Source organism: Peromyscus maniculatus, chromosome 4, assembly GCF_049852395.1.
Source record: "Peromyscus maniculatus bairdii isolate BWxNUB_F1_BW_parent chromosome 4, HU_Pman_BW_mat_3.1, whole genome shotgun sequence".
NCBI classification, from domain to species: domain Eukaryota; kingdom Metazoa; phylum Chordata; class Mammalia; order Rodentia; family Cricetidae; genus Peromyscus; species Peromyscus maniculatus.
This window is the reverse complement of record NC_134855.1, coordinates 59199718-59222512: the sequence shown is the minus strand read 5'-3', so window position 1 is coordinate 59222512 and position 22795 is coordinate 59199718. Positions and strand designations below refer to the sequence as shown.

General features: G+C 37.3%; 1 long non-coding RNA gene across 1 annotated transcript; it reads right to left on the bottom strand.

Moving 5' to 3' along the window:
- Positions 1 to 4241: 4241 nt before the first annotated feature.
- On the bottom strand, positions 4242 to 13518 carry LOC121828716 (uncharacterized). The gene is made up of 3 exons (XR_013050325.1): positions 13326 to 13518; positions 9588 to 10982; positions 4242 to 4560 (listed from the first exon to the last, which is right to left on the bottom strand). It is a non-coding gene; the product is annotated as an uncharacterized LOC121828716 (long non-coding RNA).
- Between the last annotated feature and the right edge of the window lie 9277 nt (positions 13519 to 22795).

Below are 22795 nucleotides of genomic sequence, written 5' to 3'. Positions count from 1 at the left end.
TATTGAAAAGCAAAGGGAATGGGAAGATGGAGAAAGTGTATGGGTTGAAGGAACCAGAGCAGAGCAGAACTAGGTACAAAGGTGAAAAGAGCACAAACAAGCTGAGCAACATAAAAAAAAACAATGCACCAGGCGGTGGTGGTGCATGCCTTTAATCCCAGCACTCAGGAGGCAGAGGCAGAGGGATCTCTGTGAGTTCAAGGCCAGCCTGGTCTACAGAGTGAGTTCCAGGAAAGGTGCAAAGCTACACAGAGAAACCCTGTCTTGAAAAACCAAAAAAAAAAAAAAGAAAAAAAGAAAGAAAGAAAGAAAGAAAAGAAAAAACAATGCAAATGAAAATAAGAGTAAAGACAAAACTATAAAATACAGCGAAATAAAAATAAAAAGTTATCACATTGGTCAATACCTGTGTCTCGCTCCAGTGAGAGCAAGTCCTCTGGGCCCTTGAGCTGTTCTCTGGAACTAGGTCTGGTGGCACAAGCAATTGCTCGTGTCAGTGGAGTTAAACATATCAGACTGAGACAGATCCCAATGGGCTTCATGTACACTGGTAGGCCATCTCTGTGTCTTCCCTCTTGAGTCCAGTTACTGGGTGGGATCAACTCCCCTGTTGTATTTTCCTAGTCTGCATTATGTAGAACCTCTGATTGCATCAGCCTCCTTGCCAGGCAGTATCTGTCTTGGATGCTAGATGCTTGCACTTTCCACCCGTGGATTCCTGTGTCCCTGGCTCTGCAGTTGCTGTTGCTGGGGCTTGTAGCTTGCGGCTGGAAAGTCTCATCTTCCTGGGACTCTGCTGTGGCTATTCTTTCAGCATTTCACAACCCTTATCTCAGTGTATTTGAGTCCACCAAGTTTGTGCCTAGATCAACACATTTGTATGTTCTCTCTTAGTCATGGAAGGGAAGGAGCTTTGTGATTAGGAAAATAATGGTTCCTGGAGTATCTTACTCTCTAGCACTTTGCTAGAGAGTAAAACTCTGGTTTGAATGTAAAGTTTATCTCAGAACTGCATCCTTTACCAGCCTGATAGGTTCGATGTCCCGATTTGCTTTGGGACACTTTCCCACCATTTGCTTCATGCAGCATTAAGATCTGCTACACAGAATCTGGGGTCTTAGTTGGGGTTTCTATTGTTGTGAAGAGACACTATGACCACGGCAACTCTTTTTTTTTTTTTTTTTAATTTTACAATACAATTCAGTTCTACATATCAGCCACAGATTCCCTTGTTTTCTCCCCTCCCACCCCCTCCCCTTCCCCCCAGCCCATGCCCCATTCTCACCTCCTCCAGGGCAAAGCTTCCCCCAAGGACTGAGATCAACCTGGTAGACTCAGTCCAGGCAGGTCCAGTCCCCTCCTCCTAGGCCGAGCCAAGTGGCCCTGCATAATAAGCCCCAGGTTTCAAACAGCTAACTCATGCAATGAGCACAGGACCCATGGCAACTCTTATAAAGGAAAACATTTAATTGTGGTGGCTTGCTTATGGTTCAGAGGTTCAGTCCAGTATAATCATGGTAGGACATGACAGCATGCAGGCAGACATGGTGCTGGAGAGTGGCTGGTACATGTTGATATGTAGGCAACAGGAAGCAGCCTATCTCCCTGGGAGTAGCTTGAGCATAGGAGACCCCAAAACCTACCCCCACAATGGCATTATTCTTCCAATAAGACCATACCTACTCCAAAAATGTCGTAACTCTTAATAATGGCCCCTGTTGGGGGCCATTTTCTTTCAAATCACCACAATGTGTTAACTTATGGAAACATTCTTTTCTCTTGATTGCTGTTCCCTCAGCCGGAAGAGACATAGTGTTTCTATTCCCCCTGATTTGTTTCAAACACTGAACTGGGATCTGCTGTTTCCTTTGTAGATTTAAAACCTAGCATCCTCTGGGTTTCCCTCAGCCTCCCTCCTTGTCTGCTGTGCACTCTACCTCCACTGGTGTCCATGGTTACCACCCCTTTCTGTTCTCATAAATGAAACGTCAAAGAGACACAGGAGTGTGCTCACTCTGTCATTACGAAGTGCCTCGTTGCATTCTGGGTTACTTTCACTCACATCTGTCTAACCAGATCAAATCAAGTGTACAAGATTGACATAGAAAGATCAAAGATGCCTAATCCCCACAGAGGGAGGAGGAAGTCCTAAGCAATACATGCACAGATTTTTGAATAACGGAGGGAGATTGTTTAGGCTCTCTTAAAATTCTAGATGTAAGATGATAATGATTAATTTTGTATCAGTCACATCTCAAACACTGGAGTATTCTACAGATTGTCAAGCAAGAAGGATAAAGGGCAGAAGCTCTCACAAGAATAAAAAAAAAATGGTATTGAAGCACAAAACTGGGGCCAAAACAAGAAAGGACATACCCATTTACAGGTAAAAGTCACATAAAGAAGGGGCCTCGACATACTGCTTTCTGTGGATTTATGGGACCTTGTAATCCAGAAGGTGCTGTTGGTTAATACGATGCCATTTTTCCTTTCTTTGATTTGCTCCATTTTCTTTACTGCATTTAAAGAACTTAAATTAAATAAAGTATTGCACTGTCTGATTCTACCAAAGATGTTGTATAGACAAGTGATAAACATCAAACTACTGTCCCTATTTCTGAGTCCCCCACATTTCTTCACTATTGACTATTCTGGGTAAAACTGGACTCCAGTGCTTATATAAATATGCTAAATCTATTATCTCCAACCATTAGTTTATTCAGTTATGGTTGCTCCTAATAAATATTAGAAAATTGCTAGATGCTGGGAATATTATCACAGAAATCACATTCCCTTTTTGTGAGACTTTAGAGACCAGGGGAAAAGAAGGATAGGATTTATTGAAATAAATTCTCCTTGGGGGGACTATTTATGTATAATGGTAACAGAAAAGAAAGAGTTCGCACAGGAGGCCTCAGCCAAATGCTTCTCCCAATGATTCAGGTTAACAGGAAAACAGACATGAGATCTTCCATTCTGCCAAGAATATCAGTTAAAGATTCCCAATCAGAAGAAGCTGTGATGAGGTGAAGAAGATCTTCACCTCAAGTAGATGAAAGATAATGTGGGGAAGGTGAGTGGGAGAGAGGGAGACTGAGCAGATGTTACGAGACCAGGCCATGAAGGAGTTCAGCCCCATCTCAAGGAGTTTCGACTGAACCTGTTACCAGAGGCCACTGAAGGAATACATGGAGGAACATAACATAATTCGGTGTTTCTAACAGGCTGTTGGCTGCATTAAACAAATAATCAATATTTTGTATTTGTCATCATAACTGAAACCCAGAAAGCATCTTAGCAGTGAATAGACAGGAGACTGAAATCTGCAATGTCGTTCAACTAGCAAACAGCTCCACAGGCCCGTCAACATCCTGGTGCTTTTTCAGTCTTGGAATGCAGGGCTTTCTACATTGGCAATTCCACTGTCTTGGGCTTCATGTCAACTTGTTAGAGTCTTTCTCTTAATGGCACAGCTCTGCATTTCTTCTCAAACTTGGAGGCCTCTGTACTGTTTAATGATTTCCAAACCCAGTGGGGGAGTGGGGAGAGAACTCAGTCAGTAAAAAGACTTGCCATGCAAGCATGAAGACCTCTGTTGCACCCCCAGAACCTATGATAGATAAAGAATTAGGTGTGGTGGCTGGTGCTTATAATGCCAGCACTGAGGAGATGGAGAGAGGAAGATGCATGAGGCTGTCTAGCCAGTTCAGAGTATTTACTCTGTGAGCAACAAGCCAATGGAAAACCCTAGATCAGAAAAAAAAAATGGTGAAAAATGCCTGAGTAACAACACCTAATGTAATCGTCTAGCCTCACACATACATACATCACACATACACAACATACACAACACACACACACACACACACACACACACACACACACACACACACACAAACAAACAAATACATTTCTGTGACAAACAAATAGCTTTTGCTTTTAAGGACTGAGAGCAACAAAATTCACTGTAGTGAAATTACAACTGGAAGTGTTTCAAAGTATTTACTAATCCATTACAAATATCAATAATAATGTCATTTCATAGTCACATTTTAATTGCTTTTAAAATAAACTCTACTCTCTCAAGCAGAAAGGAACTATTGGTAGTTGTTCATATTTGTTTTTGGAAATTTCTCCAATGTCTGGCTCAAGAGAGGACAGATGAATTCTCCAATCTGTTCTGCCTTTAGTCAGTTGCAATATGTTGTTGGAATGTATGATGGGAATCTTCTCTCACTCAGATAGTTAGGAAATGGCTGACCCTTTTCAGACATTTATTTTGATCTATTGGGGGCATGGATTGAACATAGAGGTAGAGGAAGGATAAATCCATCTGAGGCTTGAGCTGGGACATCCACCTCTCACTCACATGCCCCTGGTTCTCAGACCTCGGACTTGGATGACAAGAACACATGGCTCTGGTACTCCTTCAGTCTTCAGAACTGGACTCCCAGTCTCCTTGATCTTTCAGCACTGACATTCCCCTCTGGTCTCTCTATAAACAGCACTGCATCCTCAAACTTTATCTGAACATGAAACATGATATTCCATTTGGGATACCTGGAAAAATAAAGACATGATGAACGCTGTCTGAGGCTAGCAGCCTTACTAGCTGTGGCCTCTTCTTTATCAGTCACCTGACAAGCACAACCCTAAGCCAGAGTGCTGGAGAAACAAGAGCTCCCCTGAGCTTGAGTTTAATGAACTTGAGGGAATGTTTGTGTGCATAAATAAGAGGGGGAAAGTATTATGAATATGTTTACCAGATGTTGAAAAACATTTTTAAAAAGCACTGTAGGGAACATAAAGTAAATAAAATAGCTAATATAGAAGAGGCTCACTGAGGCATTCAGTTATGCTTAGTCTGTTCAGAAATGAAAGGTTTATAGAGGCTAAAAGGAGCAAAAGACAGAAAAATTAATTGCTTACTATACCCACTGGCAGTTAAACAAAACACAGCCATATTCATTCAGATATGGTTTTAAGACTTAAAAAAAAATGCTGTGTTCGTTTATATATACTTCAAACAGATAAGTTCAGTATCCAGTTAGATATCAATCATTAAGCTTAAAGAATAAAAGCAAACCAAAGCTGTGCTCTCTTTCCAGTTCTGTGTAACAGGCCCCCAGAAAGTTAGTGGATTAAAGAACCCACATTCACTGGCTCACTTTGTGAGGGTCAGGAGGCCAGGCAGTGCTTATATGAGTCATCAGCTTAATGCTCACAAGACTGCAAGTAAGACTTTCACTGGGTCTGTGACCTCATCAGAAGGCATAACTAGGGAAGACTTGCTTCCAAGCCTTGAGCTCACTGGCAAAATTCATCTTCTTGAAAATGTAGGACTCATGAAACGTGGTCTTTATAGCTAGAGCAAAGAGAAACCCCAGTGATATAGCCAGTCCAATGTAATCACCAAACACCAAATAGTGCCAATCATCGGTTAGAATCATTCCATTATGAATGACCCCATTCCACTTGAAGATAGTGATATACAATGGCAGGATTATTGAGAAGCAGCTTGCTGAACAGTCACCTGGAAGACTTCTAACTACAGAACACAAAACTTGAGTATATGGGTTGCACATGGATATTATTTACTATGGTCAAACAGAAATATTTAACATTTAAAATACTTGACTTTCTTACTAAAAATTGTCTAAGGCAAATTCCCAATTTATGTAACACAGTTGCCAACCAAACACTACCATGTGACATTATGGAGGAAAGTATGGAGTTAGGGGGTTCAGATTTTAATTTTGCCTCAACTTCTTACGATATTTATTCTCAAACATTCTTCTGAGGGATTCATCTTACAAGGTTCTCATACCAATCAGAGAAGGTAGCTGTAAAATGTACTGATTAAGAGTTGTCTAGCCAGCCTGGGCTACCAAGTGAGTTCCAGGAAAGGCGCAAAGCTACACAGAGAAACCCTGTCTTGAAAAAACAAAAAAAAAAAAAAAAAAAAAAAAAAGAGTTGTCTAACTAAACACAAACACCACTAATAAAAATCACAGTGTTCAAAGTCCATTATTTCCATAATACATTCTGTGACATTCTGAGATTATTTACCAAGGTTTAGCCATGCCCTTATTTTGAGTATTGTATATGGGGGAAATAAGCAATCTGATGCTGCATGTATAAAAAGAAACCTTTCAAAATGTATAAATACAAGCAGGCATAATCATACAGAAAACTAGGGCAATTTCATAGACATACAACATGAAGTAAGTTGTCTCTTCTTTGAGTCTTGTTCTTATCTAGTACCTTGGGAGTGTATTAGCTGTTCCCACAAGTGACCTCTGCCTACCACACTTGTGATGCCACTGAACATCTAGACATGCAGATGGCAGTCTCTGAGGTAGGTCAGAAATCCTGCCTTTTGTGGAGGGATATATGTTTTTATGCGTGGAAATTTTAAGAAGCACTCTCTTGCTCTGATATAAAATGAATCAAAACAATTACTTGCCTGCAAGATCTGGGTGAAAACAACATAAACATTTAAGCTCCTTTTCATTGCCTCATGCCTCTGCTCCTGATTTCAGTGGCAGAAAGACAAACTATTAATCCACAGATGCACATTGATGAGCATTTAGAATATAATTTAAACGTTATTCAGGCATCTGGAGTTTGAAAACAACTAAGAGAATAACTGGTTCTCTCTTGCTTCATCGGAAGTCATTTGACCTCATGAAGATCTATGAATAAAGCTTTAGAGGACATAAGATGTAGAGCTGAAGACTGAGGCCAGGTACCAAAACAGACTTCCATTTGCTTTAGTAATGAATAATGATGCAGAATGGATCTAGTTGTCAAGATAATTCTATCAGAAAAGAGGTTTAATTCACACACATTTTTGTTGGTAAACTCTTGAAATAATATTCAGGCTTTGGAAAGTGGGGTATCTGATCCTAGCACAATGTTATTATTTATTGGATAAGGAACCAAGTGTATGCTCATAGATTAAAGAAGAAAAAAATTCGAAGGAACAAAGATGTTTACAGGAATCAGTTCACATTCTGAATTTGCCAAGAGTTTATTATAACAATGTTGGAGAGCAATATATAAATAAAGATAATAGGATAACTAACAGCAAAGATGAGAGGTGTCATTGTTATATTTGCTTAGCAGGAAAAGCATTGAGTTCAACCATGTCTGCCAAAAAAAGAAGAAAGTGATGAAATCAAGGTGATATGGAGAGACAACAACATTAACCACTCAGTTATTGTAAAATTCAGAAAATCCTACCTTTTAAGAAAGATTGTAAGGCCCGAAGGATAAATAGGAAGATTAACAGAAAAAAATCTCAGAGTTCACAGGGGTTTAGCCAAGAGTTAGCATGTTAGTAACAATGAAGACTTTAACAACTGATTTAACTTTTAATTGTCTTTACTGCTTTATATATATTTGAAATATAAATGTTGGGGAGCTAAACTACAACTATCATGAAGCTGGCATATCATTTATATTCCCAGGCAACAATGTGAAGCAAAGTCTTTTTATTACACGACTTTAATCATCTGAAGAATTGAGTAAGAAATAATAATAGTGAACCATTATGTGCTGCTAAGATTACTATGACCTGGAGGTAGCTGACCCACCAGCTTTGCATAGAAATTATGAAGACGGCAATTACTAAATGCAGTTGAATATTTGATTACTTACTTAATAATACAATACTTCATTATGAAACAAAAAAGTAAGGATAAATAAAAGCCACGTCACCCTTTGCTAACTACTAATTAATTTTTCTTTCTATTTGTCTTTGGAGTTCCTGCTTTCCTCTACCCCCTGTAAACTTCAGGGTCAAAAGCTCCTGTTTCTTTTTCAATCTTCCTCATGATAAGCAGTGACCTTATGTGGCAATTATTTCTTGTTATACTTGATTTTGAGGGTATGCAATTATAGCCTACATGCTCATTTCCCAATAATTTGCATGGGGTAACATGTCAGAATATATAATTTCAAAAATAATTTTGTCTTTAAAATTTTCCTTTTTGTGTGCACTTTGTAATTTTACTACAATGATATGTGGCAGGAAAAATGAGTAAATATCATGGCATGGTTAGGTACCAGAGTGCATTGATGGCATCCGTAGACAAGTCCAACCAAGTGCTGAGTAATGCTCAAATTAAAACTGTGACTTCACAATGCATGGCTGTGCTGGCCCCTCTTATTTCAATTTTACAGAGCTAGAATCATCCGAAAGGAGGGAGCCTCAACAAAAAATGCCTCCATTAGATCCAACTGTAAGGCATTTTCTTAAATAGTTATGGATGGAGGAGGGGCCCACCCATTTTGAGTGGTGCCATCCCTGGGCTGATGGTCCTGGATTCTAAAGAAAGCAGGCTCAGCAAGTCATGGGGAGCATGATAGTGAGCAGCACCCCTCCATGGTCTCTGCATCAGCTCTTGTCTCCAGGTTCTTTCTTTCTTTGAGTTCCTGTCTTGACTTCCTTCAATGATGAACAGTGATGTGGAAGTGTAAGCCAAACAAATCCATTCCTCCCCAACTTGCTTTTGTTCATGGTGTCTCATTACAGAAAACAAAAAACAAAAAACAAAAACAAACAAACAAACAAAGCCCTAAGACAATGGTGACCCAAGATTACTGCTTCCAATTACACACATCGTCATTAAGTTGTTAGATATCTTTAAAGAATGTCACAAGTATTTGGGATGAATACATAAGCCATAAATGTCTTTTAACATTTAAAACTGATTCTTTGTGAATAGAAAAAATATCACACATCTGCCACTTGTGTGAAAATAATGGATATCGAAGCATAACCGTTTCTTTGTTTTTAGTTTTTCCCATGCTCCCAAGTCTCCATTTGATATTGAGAGGAGAGTTTAGTCGCTTTGTAGAGGGCAGGCTGCTGATAAGCAGGGTCTGAAGAACAGAAAAATCACAAAAGTTTATCTTAAGCAAATAAAGTTAAGGGAAAATAAATTTTCTAGAGAAGGTCACAATAGGCTTTCTTGTGTAGACAAGCTTGACAACATCCTGTTGAGAGGAGAACCAGACCCCAAAGAGTGCCGACCTAAATAAGATCATTCAGGGAAAATCACTGAGCCTTTCAGAGATAGGGAAAAGTCTGCTAAACACTACAGCAGGATCTGTGCAAGCAAAAGTGATTGTAAAGGGAGACATTGCTGAGAAATATGCTCTAATACTGTCGACTTGATTAAACCGTTCAGCACTTTCATTGTGCCTGGAGGCTTCGATATAATTGTATGCCATCACTGAAGCATCACAGTGGCATTTGATATTTGGAAAGAGAAGGCAACTGGTAAGATTCATTTGAAGAGCTTTGCATTCTCTTATGAAGTGCTTCTTAATCGGGGAACTATTTTATAAGTGGATTTCATACATGCAAATGAAGCAACTTCCTAATGGGGTGCAATAATGACAGGCGTATATGCACACACCTACATGTACCAGCTGCTCACTTAGGCTTTGCCTTTGTCAGTCTCCATTTCACTCTGCATTATCTCTGTGGTATCTTTGTCCTTTCTGAGTCCCCACTGTTCCTTTCAACATCAGTGACAGCTCCAATTCCCCCAGAGAACCATCAATGTTTACCATACCTTGCTGCACCTCATGTTCTCCACTGATAAACAATGACTCAAAGCCAATGTCAAGCAATGTCATCCAGCACATCTGTTTTGTTCTTGCAAATTGGGAGCCCTCCCCTCCGAGTTCTTGTTGCATGACGGCAGCAGAAACAAAGCAAGAAGAAGTATAAGCATATACATGATGTGGCCCTACAGCAACATCAAAAAATATAAATCCTCTTTAACCCAGATCCATGTAAACCCAATTTATTGTTTTGATTTTTTTAAATAGCATATGTTATAACCTACTGATGTTAACATAGCCCTCATAAATTTTCATATGTAAGGCCACTTTTGATGCTAAGTACTTTAAGTACTTGGATAGGAATTTTAAATTAAAGAATAGAATAACTTTCTATTCTGCCCTATGATTGTAATAGAACATAATTTACTTCTAATATTAAATATTTCCTTAATTTGGTAAAGATTCCTATTTTTGCATATTTCTGGTGATTGGAATGTGGGAAATCAGCCCTAAAGCTCAACCTAGCTTCAATAAATGTGAGTCTGAGATATTGTTTCTATACATGGATAAATCACCTTTAAGACTACGAGTGGAAAGAGAGATGAAATTGAAAACATAGGACAATTTTTCACAGCTTTCTCCACTTCCACCATTATTCTCTACCTCTTTCAAATTTAATTCTCTGTATGAGGAAATACAGTCCAAAGAGTTTTGAGATACAGTGCACCTGAAGTCATTCATTCTTCTGCACTTCAGTGGTTTTCAGTCTTGCGGTTTTGTCTGTTCAGGTATTTATGTTTGATGCCTAGGTGGGATATTTGTGTATTTACCAATAAAAATAATTTTAAAATTTGGATCTGAAGTTTAAATTTAAAAATGGAATAACTTTCTATTCTGTCATTTGGCTGTCATGAATCTTATAACTAATCAGTTACCATATGATTGCTGATTTTTTTTAGAATTTCTTAAAACTTTTAGAACGTTTATATTTGCTGACAAACAATTAAAACCGCTTACTAGATATTGAATGCTAGCACAGGTCTTAGATCCAATAAGAATATATTAATGGCTACTGATATGGAAGGTTTTTTGTAATATCACCTCTGTTTAATTGGTTTAATTTTAGGAACAAACACAATTTGGGGTAGCTCTGTATTCCAATTATTTTCAATGCAGTGGATACAGGGTCTCCTTGCACAGAATGATGGAAGTGTCACAGAGTATGGCCTAGTGTTCCCATTCTAATGACATGCAGGCTGCCAGAGCATTTTCAGTGCAGAGGGAAATGTATCATATCCCCAAATGCCACTGGATTAAGAATTCTGACAAGGAGGCAATTAAAGAACATTTACTCCCCTGTTCATTTCTTTACTTCTCCTCCAAAGTCATCTCCACTGCATTCCCTAACAGAAATGAAACAAAGAATGCATTACTGAAAACAAGCTAACTAAAAGGGCTGTAGATATAATAATTCAGCAATTATAGTATTTGATCAGCATGGGCAAGACCCTGGATTCAATCACTAGTACTGAAAAACAAAAAGGTAAATAAATGAAAAATATGTAGAGTATGGTCTTGAACCTTATTGTATTTCAGATTTTCAGATTGAGCTCAGTGTAGCAGAAGCATGCTCTTGAAGGTGTTGTTTGCTCTTAAATAGTATGTATTGTTTGACAGACATATGACAGATTGCCCATGGGGCTCTCTGGTTCAAACATACTGTCTTGGGTACAAGCTTGGACCTCTCATAGAAAATAAGACTATAACAAAAACAAATCAAGCAAAATAAAAGTCATATTTTAATTTGACTGGAAAAAGAGCCATTATTCAACATTCTAAGTTTACTCTGTACTTCACTCCAGGGGAGGACTGCAGCTCTGTTCTAAACTCTAAAATTAATAAATGCTTCCTTTTTCACTAAGAGATTGACATTTTTTTCTTGTTTGCTGATTTATCAACATATAGAACAAATAGATAGCACACTAATAGTAGATTTTTTTTTAAGACAGGTTTTCTCTGTGTAATTTTAATTGCTGTCCTGGATCTCGCTCTGTATAGGAGGCTGGCCTCACAGAGATGCGCCTGGCTCTGCCTCCCGAGCACTGGGATTAAAGGCGAGCGCCACTGTCGCCTGGCTCATAGATTTTTGATCTGCTGCCAGTTTTAAAGTATAAGAGAAAAGCACAGTTTAAAGAGAAGTTAAGGACACTTAAATAGGAAAAAATGGGAATAAATAATGGTCTACAGAGTTCTCTATGTTTCTCTTTCTGTCTCTGTTTCTCTCTGTGTGCCTCTCTCGGTCTCTGTTTCTCTCTGTGTGTGTCTCTCTCTGTTTTCCTCCATCTCCCTCTCTCTTGCTCCCCACTTTCTCTCCTCTATCAAGGTACCCATGGAAGTTTTTGAGTATCAAATTATTTATAGAATCTCTTCTTTCTACCAGAATCTATAAATTCAATGGAATTCTTAGTATCCCTAAAAAAATTCATATCCATGACATGTATTAAGGAAAGAATACCTTACTTTCTGTGAAGTCAACTTTGTCTTTCTAAAAACTAGCTATAGTAAGAACTAGAGCCGACTGATTTTTACTGACATTCTAGATCCCAGAATGGCAAGTAAGTAGATAGGTTATTTTGTTCATATAATATGTTGCTAATAAAAAGTCTACATAAGAAACATCATTATGAATTAAACACAGAAAATTTTCTGTGTTTGGACTCTGTGCTAGTTAGTGTCTTTGTCAACTTTAAACAAACTAGAGTTTCCTAGGAAGAGTGAACATTAATTTAGGAATTGCCTCCATCAGATTGGTCTGTGGTCACATCTGTTGGGCATTTTCTTGACTAATGATTGATGTGGGAGGGCTCAGCTCATTGTGGGTTGTGCCATTCTGGGTAGGTAGCCTTGGTTTCTATAAAAGAGCAAGCTGATCAAGCCATGGGGAGCAAGCCAATAAACAGAATTTTTCCATTGCCTTTCTTCAGTTCTTGCCTCCAGGTTCCTGCCTTGAGTTCCTGCTCTGATTTCCCTGGATGACAGATGATATTCTGTAAAATGAAACAAATCCTATCTTCCCCAAGTTGGTTTTGGTTAATGTTTTATCACAGAAACAGAGAAGCAAACTCGGATGTAAATTAAAGAAAATTAATTAGTTCCACAAAGAACAAGCAAATGTCTATGAGATCATTGAAGTGGACTCAAAAAGAATGAGTCAATAGGGCTTTTTGAAATGGTACCAAAGTATTTTAACTTAAATCCCAATAACTAGGCACAATAAAGTTTACTGTGTACAAATTGCTAAGACATCCAGTCTTATGAAAATGACAGACTCCTTGGAATTATGACAGTGTCAGAGTTAAACATCCAGTGAAGTCAGGTCTTAGTAGCAATCTGCATCTTCTGGGCTGTAAGCATAAAATGACCCTCGCTGCATCTTTTAATTTATACAAGCTATAAATAACCAAACTATTGCTCACGTATCATTTAGCTTGCAAAACAGTTAAAGGCATAATTTTTCTTTTACTCTTTCTGAAAAGCTGGACATGTACACGTTTTGTAAATTTCCTTACATGATATATTAACACCTAAGTACTAATCATTTGCTTAGTTTTAAGCAATCATCACATTAAAATCCAAGAGAAAAGAAGATAGTAACAAGCCAAAAAGAAAAACTCGATTTTTATAAAATAAGAAATTGCACTGTCCTTAAAGTATTTGTAATAGTACAGGTAGGGTACAGAAGTGACCTGTGGGTGGTTATTCTGGGACCATAGTTGTTTCTCTGCTGGACTGTGGCCATGATCAGTCTGATGAGGTTCACAGTGAAACTATCATGAACTGTGTGAAAGATAAGACATAGTGTAAGAACAGGACATAAAATCCTGCAGCACATATCAGTTTGCTTTTTATCCACCATTTACACTTCTTAAAGAATATAAGAGAGTATTTTTAGCTAGAAGAACACAATGTGGTAGGCAGCTAAGCTGCAAGGTCCATCTGCCCAGGTGTAATCGAATAGGGCCTTGAGTTGAGGTGTAATAAACGACTCTCCACACTGCCCAGAAAACTCTGTCCTCAAATCAAGATAAAAAGAAAATTAAAATCAATCTTTTATCCTTGGGCATTAAAAAAACAAAAATAGAAATGTCATTTTTTGTCCAAAAAGTTTAGAGCTATATTTCAAAAATATTCACCATATATTTGATAGATGTTCAGACTTCTAATATCTTTATACAACTGAAACTTTGAAAACTGCAGCCCTCATCTATAAGCTACTAACAACTTAAAGACTTTTATCAGAGCAACCTGATATAATTAGCTTTCCAGCATTTATGAGCTTATGAATCAAATGTCCAGCCTAGCATACATTAACAGACATTAATTGACTTACATAGTCATGCTCTGTAAGGTGTTCAGGAAACTTGGTCATCTAGCTTTCTTCTTTAATATTTCCATTTAAGGCTATGAATTGAAAAGACATCCCTGACAGTTTCAATCAGCATCAATGTATGCTTGATATTAAGTTATGAGTCCATAGCCATTTTGAAATATTCACTGGCCATCATAAGAAATGGAAGACTCTCTTATGCCTGGATGAAAAGACTATTGGTAGGCAGAGAGGGATGTTTTTATCATGTGCCATTTGTCAGTAACTGTCTTAATATGAGGTAGATGGGTCTTCTTTGGAACCTCAGTTCTCAGAAATAAAATATTTTACATCAGACTGAAGCTGTGAAGCTACTGAATAAGTGAAATTGCAGGATATTGTAAAGGTTGAAGGTAGGTGTGTTGATATTCTGAAAATATTAGATTTCAATTTGAAATGGAAATAGCATAACTAATGACCTCAGCACAAGCAGAAAGGGAATTCCTTCTTGGGAAAATATGTGAGTTTGAATTTATACAATCATTCACTGAGATTGAGTAGAGGCAAGTATCTGAACGTCTTACCAGGACTGGAGACCTTTGTAAGATACGTGAAAGGATGAATTACCATGCTCAGATACACCACCTTACATTTTCCTTTATTTGTGTTTGTAGCCAAGAAAGAAATCGACTCATTTTAGGAATATTTCTTTGTAATATGCTACCTTTAAGAAATCGATCAGGTGTTCTTTTATTTTCCCTTTACTTTGATCAGACGTATTTGTGGGACAGCTACCATGGCTAAAACACTGTACTAGATGCTCACTATCCAAGACTTTGATTCTATACATTTTTAGTATATTATTCCAGAACCTACCATACTTCCTGACAGAGTTCAAGGTTACTGGAAAATATAAATTAGATTAAAGTAGACATTGGAAACTTTAGTGTGTGTTTGTGTCTTCCATGTGGGTATGTGCAGGTTTGCAGACATTGTCCTTCCTCAGGTGTTGACTCCCTTACTTATGTTGAGACAGGGTCTCTCATTGATCTGAAGCCTGCCCAATCCTGGCTGATCAGCAAGCCCCGTGGATCCTCTTCCTGTCCTAGTTAGCTTTTATAGCTGTAACAAACACCACGACCAAAAGCAACTTGTGGAGGAAAGGGTTTATTTCATCTTACAGTTTCTATAGTCCATCACTTGAGATAGGAACTCAAGGTAGAGCCTGGAGGCAGCAACTGAAGCCGAGATGATGGAACAACACCCCTGACTGGCTTGTTCAGCCTGCTTTCTTGTGTAACCCAGGACCACTTAGTCAGGAGTGGTACCATCTGCTGTGATTTGGGCCCTCACACACTGATCATCAATCAAGAAAATGTCCCATAGACTTGTCCACAGGACAACCTGATAGAGGTAATTGTTCACTAAGTCTCAACTTTCCCAGATAACTCCAGCTCGTGTAAAGTTCACAACATCAAACCAAGCTAAACAGTGAGTGCGCACCCTCTCCCAACAGTGCTGAGAACGTATAAGCACCACATTCCTGGTTTTTCCACGGGGGCTGGGAGTCAAACATGGCTGTTTGCTGAGCAAGTAATTATGGGAAGCACTATTTCCCAAGCCCTAGTAATAGACTATTACAAAAGATGGCAAAAGTTATGTGCTGAGATACCATTAAACATAAATGATAACAAAAATTTTATGAATAAATGAACATTTTAATTTCTACAACTAAATATTAAAACATCACAATTTTATTTTTCCCAAAAGTTTTCTTTTGAAATTCATGTTTCCTATTTCTTATTATATTTTAATAGAAGTTATATTAATGAATCAACCTGTAAAATTCATATTTTCTACTTCCTGCCTACCACCTACTTACTGAATACATTTTAATCCAGTGAACTTCTAAAGACCTCTAAGACATCATTATCTACCATTTCACCTCTGACTCACTTCTGTGAACATCCAAAAGCTTAATTACCTTTTCTTTTAAATAAACTCCTATTAGATGAAATAAGCCAGGAACAGAAAGACAAACACTGCATGATCTTACTCTTATGTAGAATCTAAAGTGGTTGATCTCATAAAAGTTGAAAGTAGAATTGTGTTCTCTAGAGATTGAGAAGAAAGGGAGCAGCAGAGAAGGAGACATGGGTCAACCAGTAACACAGGACAGTTTGATAGGATTGAGTCCTCATATTCTGTTTTACAACAGAGTGAATATAATTTAAAGCAATACACACCAAAACAGAAGAAAGGATATATAACTTATCTACCTTGAAGAAATCATAATTTTTTGATGGAATTTGAGTCAATCACTATGCAACATCAGTCAAATGTCCATAAATATGTACAAACAGAAATTAGCCAATAGGAAGTACTATTCATAGAAAACTGAAGGTTTTTTGTTTGTTTCTTTGTTTGTTTTGTTTTGTTTTTGAGGATTTTTTTTTCTTTTCTTTTTTTTGGTTTTTCAAGACAGGGTTTCTCTGTGTAGCTTTGTGTCTTTCCTGGAAATCACTTGGTAGCCCAGACTGGCCTCAAACTCATAGAGAGCCACCTGGCTCTGCCTCCTGAGTTCTGGGATTAAAGGTGTGCTCCACCACTTGGCCAGAAAAGCTGCAGTTTTTCACTTACTATTACAAGATAGAAATTGGGTAATACACAGCAATTAATCATTTAATAAAATCATAAAAAGATGTGTATGACTATTTTATGTCCTAATGATTAGCAGCTCTGGTCCTGAGACTCTCAGTGTGAAGTCCTCAAACAGGAAACAACAGATCAGCTGGGAATTTTTAGAAACTGATTCAGGAAACTGGACTCATCAGTTGGTTCTAAGATACTTCACCAGTTATTCTGACTTCTAACTATTTCTGCTATCACAGTTCTACATTTTCACACAGTATCTCCCTCTTTGACCATGATGCAACACCTGTATTCCTCTTTAAGAACCTAAGTGCTCAAAAGAAGACATCACTCCTCATTAACTAATTTTATTTTTGATATTTGAAGTTGTTTTTACTTATTCTTCTTCCAACTCTTCCCAGATCCTCCTCACCCAACTCTCTCTCTCTCTCTCTCTCTCTCTCTCTATATATATATATATATATATATATATATATATATATATGCACAAAAAAACCCACAAAATGTAAAATATAAGAAAAATATTCCAATTAAGACAAAAATAACAAAATGAAACAAAATGTACACACACACACACACACACAAACAAAAATGGAGGTCATTTTGTGTTGGACAACACAGTTCTTGGGCGTGGGGCCTGTCCCAGAGTGTGGTTGATACATCCAGTGATAATCTATTAAAGAAAACTTGATTTTCCATTTATCAGTGGGTCACTATTTAAAATGCATTTTTAAATTGCTTAGTAGGATTTGGTACAAAGGGTTCCTAGGAAGGTGAGGTTAGATGTGGGAACATCTGAAACAGAATCCATACAGAATAGAACAGTTGCTGAGCACTCTCTCATGCCAAGAGAATCATGAGTTGAAGCTAGTGAATCCAGCTACAGAAAGTCACCTGTCATTAATCAGGAGACTTCAAGCACACCATGATTCAATGTGTAGAAAACAGGTTCATATTTTTTTTTCATTATATCATTTTGAACCCTGACATACATCCAGATCAATACAACAGAACACCAGAGAAAAACACCATTTTATTTAAGAAAGTCTAAATTACATCATTCTCAAAGTGGTGAATGCACCTGTTCCCCCAGTTAATCAAAAATATAAAACTTACAAGCTCAGTCTTGTTTTGCTTTTTTTCTTTTTATATGGAAGATATATACCGCCAACATTTGAAAACAGTTTTGAGAGAACTAAACTTTGCTTTTTCTATCAACTCAGAGCTCACACTAAATAAATAAGTGCCTGAAGTCAGGTCGAGTCAGTTTTATAAACCTTTCCAACCCTTGTGGAGCCCCAGAATGACATAGAAGCAGCATATCAGAGGAGTTGAGACCAGAGTCTGTAGCTAAACTGACAAGATGTGGGTCTTAAATATTTTCCGTGTTACCATGTACAAACACAGCCAGTTATTTTGCCTTTGTGTATCCCAGTTTTCTCATTTGTAAAATGAAAGTCATTGCCTTGATGGGCTTAATTTTGATTAAGAACTAATATTCACATCATAAGGAATATTTTAAAATATATATTTTATAAATTCTACTGCAGGCAATCTTCTAAATTTGTGGGGTTTGGATCTGTGGGTTTGTCCTGAATAGTTTTGTCAACTAGGCACAACCTAGAGTCATCTAAAAGGAGGAAACCTCAATTGAGAAAGTCCTTCCAAAAGATCCAACTATAGGACACTTTCTTAGTGATTGATGGATGAGGGCCTAGGCCACTGTGGGTGATGCAATCCTAAAGCTGGTGGTTCGAGGCTCTATAAGAAACAGGATGAGCAAGCCATAAAAGAGCAAGCCAGTAGGCAGGACTCCTCCATTGCCTCTGCATCAGCTCCTGCCTACAGGTTCCTTCCCTGTTTGAATTCCTGTCCTGACTTCCTTCAAATGATGAACAGTGCTGTGGAAGTGTAAGCTAAATAAACCCTTTCTTCCACAACCTGCTTTTGATCATAGTGTTTATTCACAGCAATAGTAACCCTAACTAGGATAGGATTCAACCAACTATGGAAAGAAAATACGTTTTATAATTGTATTTGTACCGAACAAGTATAATTACTTTTCCTGTTGTTATCCTTTAAAAAATTATAGTGACAACTATCAATATAGCAATTACATTTATTAGGTATCATAAGTAATATAGAGACGATTTAAACTTCACAAGAGGATGTTGAAAGTGATATGCTAACATGATACCATTTTGCACAAGAGACTTTGGCTGGAATATAGTAAGAAATATGAAAATGCTTATCAGTAAAAATAGTCCCATCACAGTTCCAAAGCATTAAGTGCAGTTAATAACCAAGCTGTATATAACTTAGGGCATGTATAATATACATTTTAATTGCATTAATCTTTCTGGGAATTTTTTTCAACATTGTTTCTACAATTGCATGAATGCAAAAATATTTTCTTTTACACAGCACAACACAATGATTATGAGAGGGCAAAGTTCAGTGGTGTGCTTCTATTTATCAATAATTAATAAAAGACAGGTCCAAGTGATTACTATTTTATACATAAGGAAGTGAATTTAATACCAGCCATCTTTATATGGTTAGTAAAATCATTATAATGTCAAATGAATCACATAATTCAAATTAAGGCAGTAAACAAGTGGCATGTTATGTTATTTGTCTCAATCATTCAGCTTCTGTTCTTTTTGATAGCACTGCTTATTTACATGTGATGTGCTAGCCAATGAATGAAAACTTTTAGACAGAGAAAAGTTCATTTATAGAAGTGCCTATAAAGTTATATTTTATAAAATTTTATTTTAGTTTTCTTATTAAGCAATGCCCAAGGGGAATATAAGAAATACCATGATACTGTTACTAAAAGTGGCTTAGGATCACAGAGTTAGAAAGTGAAAACGATATATGTCCACACAAGAAATAGGATCAGTTATCAATATTGACTATATTAGCTAGAAAGTCTTCCATGAAACTCCCATTCCCCAATAAATAAACGAGATTCATTGCATACATTTTAAATGGTCATCTGTATTAATGTGAAAACAGCCAACATTTTAAATGTTTTGCTTCATGCGAACAGATGACTTACAACAACACACCCTGTCAAGTAATTGCTGATGCAGCTGAAGTGGCTAAAGAAAAGTCACACCCTTTTGTCTTTCTCATTGATAATTTGGGTTACTCCTTGAAAGGCTATCATCAATCATGTCCAGAACAAGGCCCCAGTTATTCCTTTGCTGTAATAAAAACAGCTTCCTTATAAAATAGCCCTCTACCCATAGGGAAACTGAAGTAGTATTACTGTCAAAAAAAATTCCAGAGTCCCGGTAATGTAACATTGCCACTTATAAACGACAAAGAGATGATGTTGCTTTCTTTGCACTGTGATCTCTCTCATCTCTTTATCTCTGACTTTTTTTTACCTTGCTTCTGAAAAATAAAAGGCATCAACCTATTAAAATGAATAAAAAAGCATACAGTTGAATAAACACACGATCAGCATGTGTGAATTATCTTCCTATAAATGTGAAATGATTAGAGTGTGACTGTGTTGTTGAAATGGAGATGATGCAAAGCAATGCCGGGCCTCCAACATGAAGGAATTCACATAATAACAACAGGTGTAGGCTAAAAAACATTTTTCTGCCTAAAAAGGAAGTCTGTAATTGGACGGTTTACTGCAGAGAGGACACAGATCTAAGGAACCTGGCAAAGAAAAAAAGAAACAAACAAAAAGAGAAAGAAGAAGAAGAAAGAAAACATACAAAGATGAGAAGAGAGTTGAGAAAGCTGAAGGGCTGGAGCCCAGCTTACAAATGGGGTAATGGTAAATGATATGCAATTGATATGAAGGTATAAGAGGCATGTCAGAGGATGTCTAACCACTGAGAATCATTGGGATTTTTAATATAAAATATGCACTTGAACTACCTAATTGGAGGGTGAAATAGGATAGAATTGGGGAAATGGTGATGTTGGTCATAAACATAAAAAAAATCTTTATAATAAATATGTCAGATATTGTGGCATTCAGCTTAAAGCAGTTGTTTCATTTTTGTCTTCAAACAAACATTTTAGGCCAAACTATTGTCTTCATTAGCAGAAATTAAAACTTATAATGAGCAAAACCACCAGTCAGTAGAATACACCCACCTAACCCCAAAGCAGTGTTCTTCTGTCTCTAGAGAACAAAGGTCACACTCCACTGAACAGTATACTAGCTACAACATCATACCATCAAACCCAACAACAGAAAAGAGTATCAAGAGGAAGAGGACAACTACCATTTTGTCCACAGTTTTGTAAAATGTCTCAGCCCAAACACAGTAAGAAGAAAAGATGTTAGCACAGGAGTGTTGTAGGTGGCGTTTTCTCCAGTCCTGCCTGGCCCATGGTCAGGAGAAATCTCTTTCACCCAGCAGTCCCGCAGCTGCTTAGACCCAACCAAGTAAACACTCACAGACTTATATTATTTAAACTGTTTGGCCTAATGGCTCAGGCTTCTAGCTATCTAGTTCTTGCATCTTAAATTAACCATATCTATTAGTGTATAAGCTGCCACGTGGCTCGTGGCTTACCGGTACCTTACATCTCACTTTTCATGGTGGCAGCTGGCAGTGTCTCTCTGCCTCAGCCTTCCACTTCCCAGAATTCTCTTCTCTGTCCCGCCTATGCTTCCTGCCTGGCTACTGGCCAATCAGCATTTTATTTATACAGAGCGATATCCACAGCAGAGTGTCACAGGTACTATGTAGTTTGTTGGTGGAGAATCTGAGTATCATGTGCAAGGCCCTGACTGGATGCCCACTACTGCAGAAGGAAAAATAAAGGAAAGAATATGTAAATAAAACAGTGCATTTTTCGATGTTCTGAAGGAAAAAGAAGGTCACGAGTGTCTTTTCTCTGATAATTCTGCTGTTTGTTCATATAATTTCTACTGTCATTATTTTTGGATATTGTGTAAGGTAGATAACACATATTCAGTAGTCCATGTATTCCTTCTTCAGGAATCTTTTTGTTAATAGGAAGTGAAGATGTAAAGCTATGATGTTCTATATAAGATGCTTCCTTGTCTTCAAAACTCTGCTACACAGATGGGACAGGTACGATTTAAGAGTATGTCTTACCAGATTTACAGAAGATGCTTCTGACTTATCCCCCTTATAGAACACTTTTCTTAAATGTATCAAATTGATAACTCCTTAAAAATAATCTGTGTGCATCAATGGTAAACTTCACCAATCATTTTAAACCCTTTCTAGAGATAACAGTCTATTTTTTTTTTCAATTTTCCACATGTGATAGTGCTGAAAATGGAAGCAGACTCTGTATTTCCTATTTTCTTTCAGCTGTGATGAATGGAAATAAGCTGTGATGTTGCGTTATAGTGGTGATCACCGTCACTCCACAGCTGAAAATGGAACATCTTTTGATACAGTTTATATCCTGTGCAAGTTAAATGCAGGAGAATAATGATAATGGGAACAATAGTAATAGACAGCAGAATTATTGGGAAAATGAATCTTATGATCTTCCTTCTTGTCATAGCATTATGAAATGCACTCGGTTTTATTTAAAATACATTATTTATTTTTAGTTTTGCAATAGTGGAAATCCAGTCAGGCCCTTGCACATAATATACAAGTGCTCTATCAATGAACTGTATTCCTAGCATATTATAAAATAGTGTATTATAATATGTGTAGGGCTGGACTCAAACATCTGATTTTTCTACATTCAACCCTGGAGTACTGGGATTCAAGAATGTGCCACTGTGCCCAATTGTATTGCATATTTTTATATTTAAACCAGGTCATTGTTTATAGTGGCCCTATTAGAAGTATTTATACTGTCACATTCTCCATTCCTATAATGGCATTTCACCATTCTCTCCACCCAGTCTATGAAGTATATGTTACAGAATGATGAGGGAAATATTTTCAAATCTAGGCAGCTATCTACCTACATCTTTGATTTAAAACTTTTCAGAGTAATAAGTAGATCAACAGGAGAATGAATAAATGAGCTAAATAGAAGAATTCACCAATTATATAAATGTGATTTTGTATCTGACAAATTATGGTTAATACGGAGTGTGTTCTTATGATGAATTCTAATTTCTCTTTACTAGATACATGCTTAAGATATTTTATGTGGGCATGGGTAATAATTTAGTCTTCATCTCATTCTGTTAATATTTGCTCTTCTGGCCATGTATTTCTG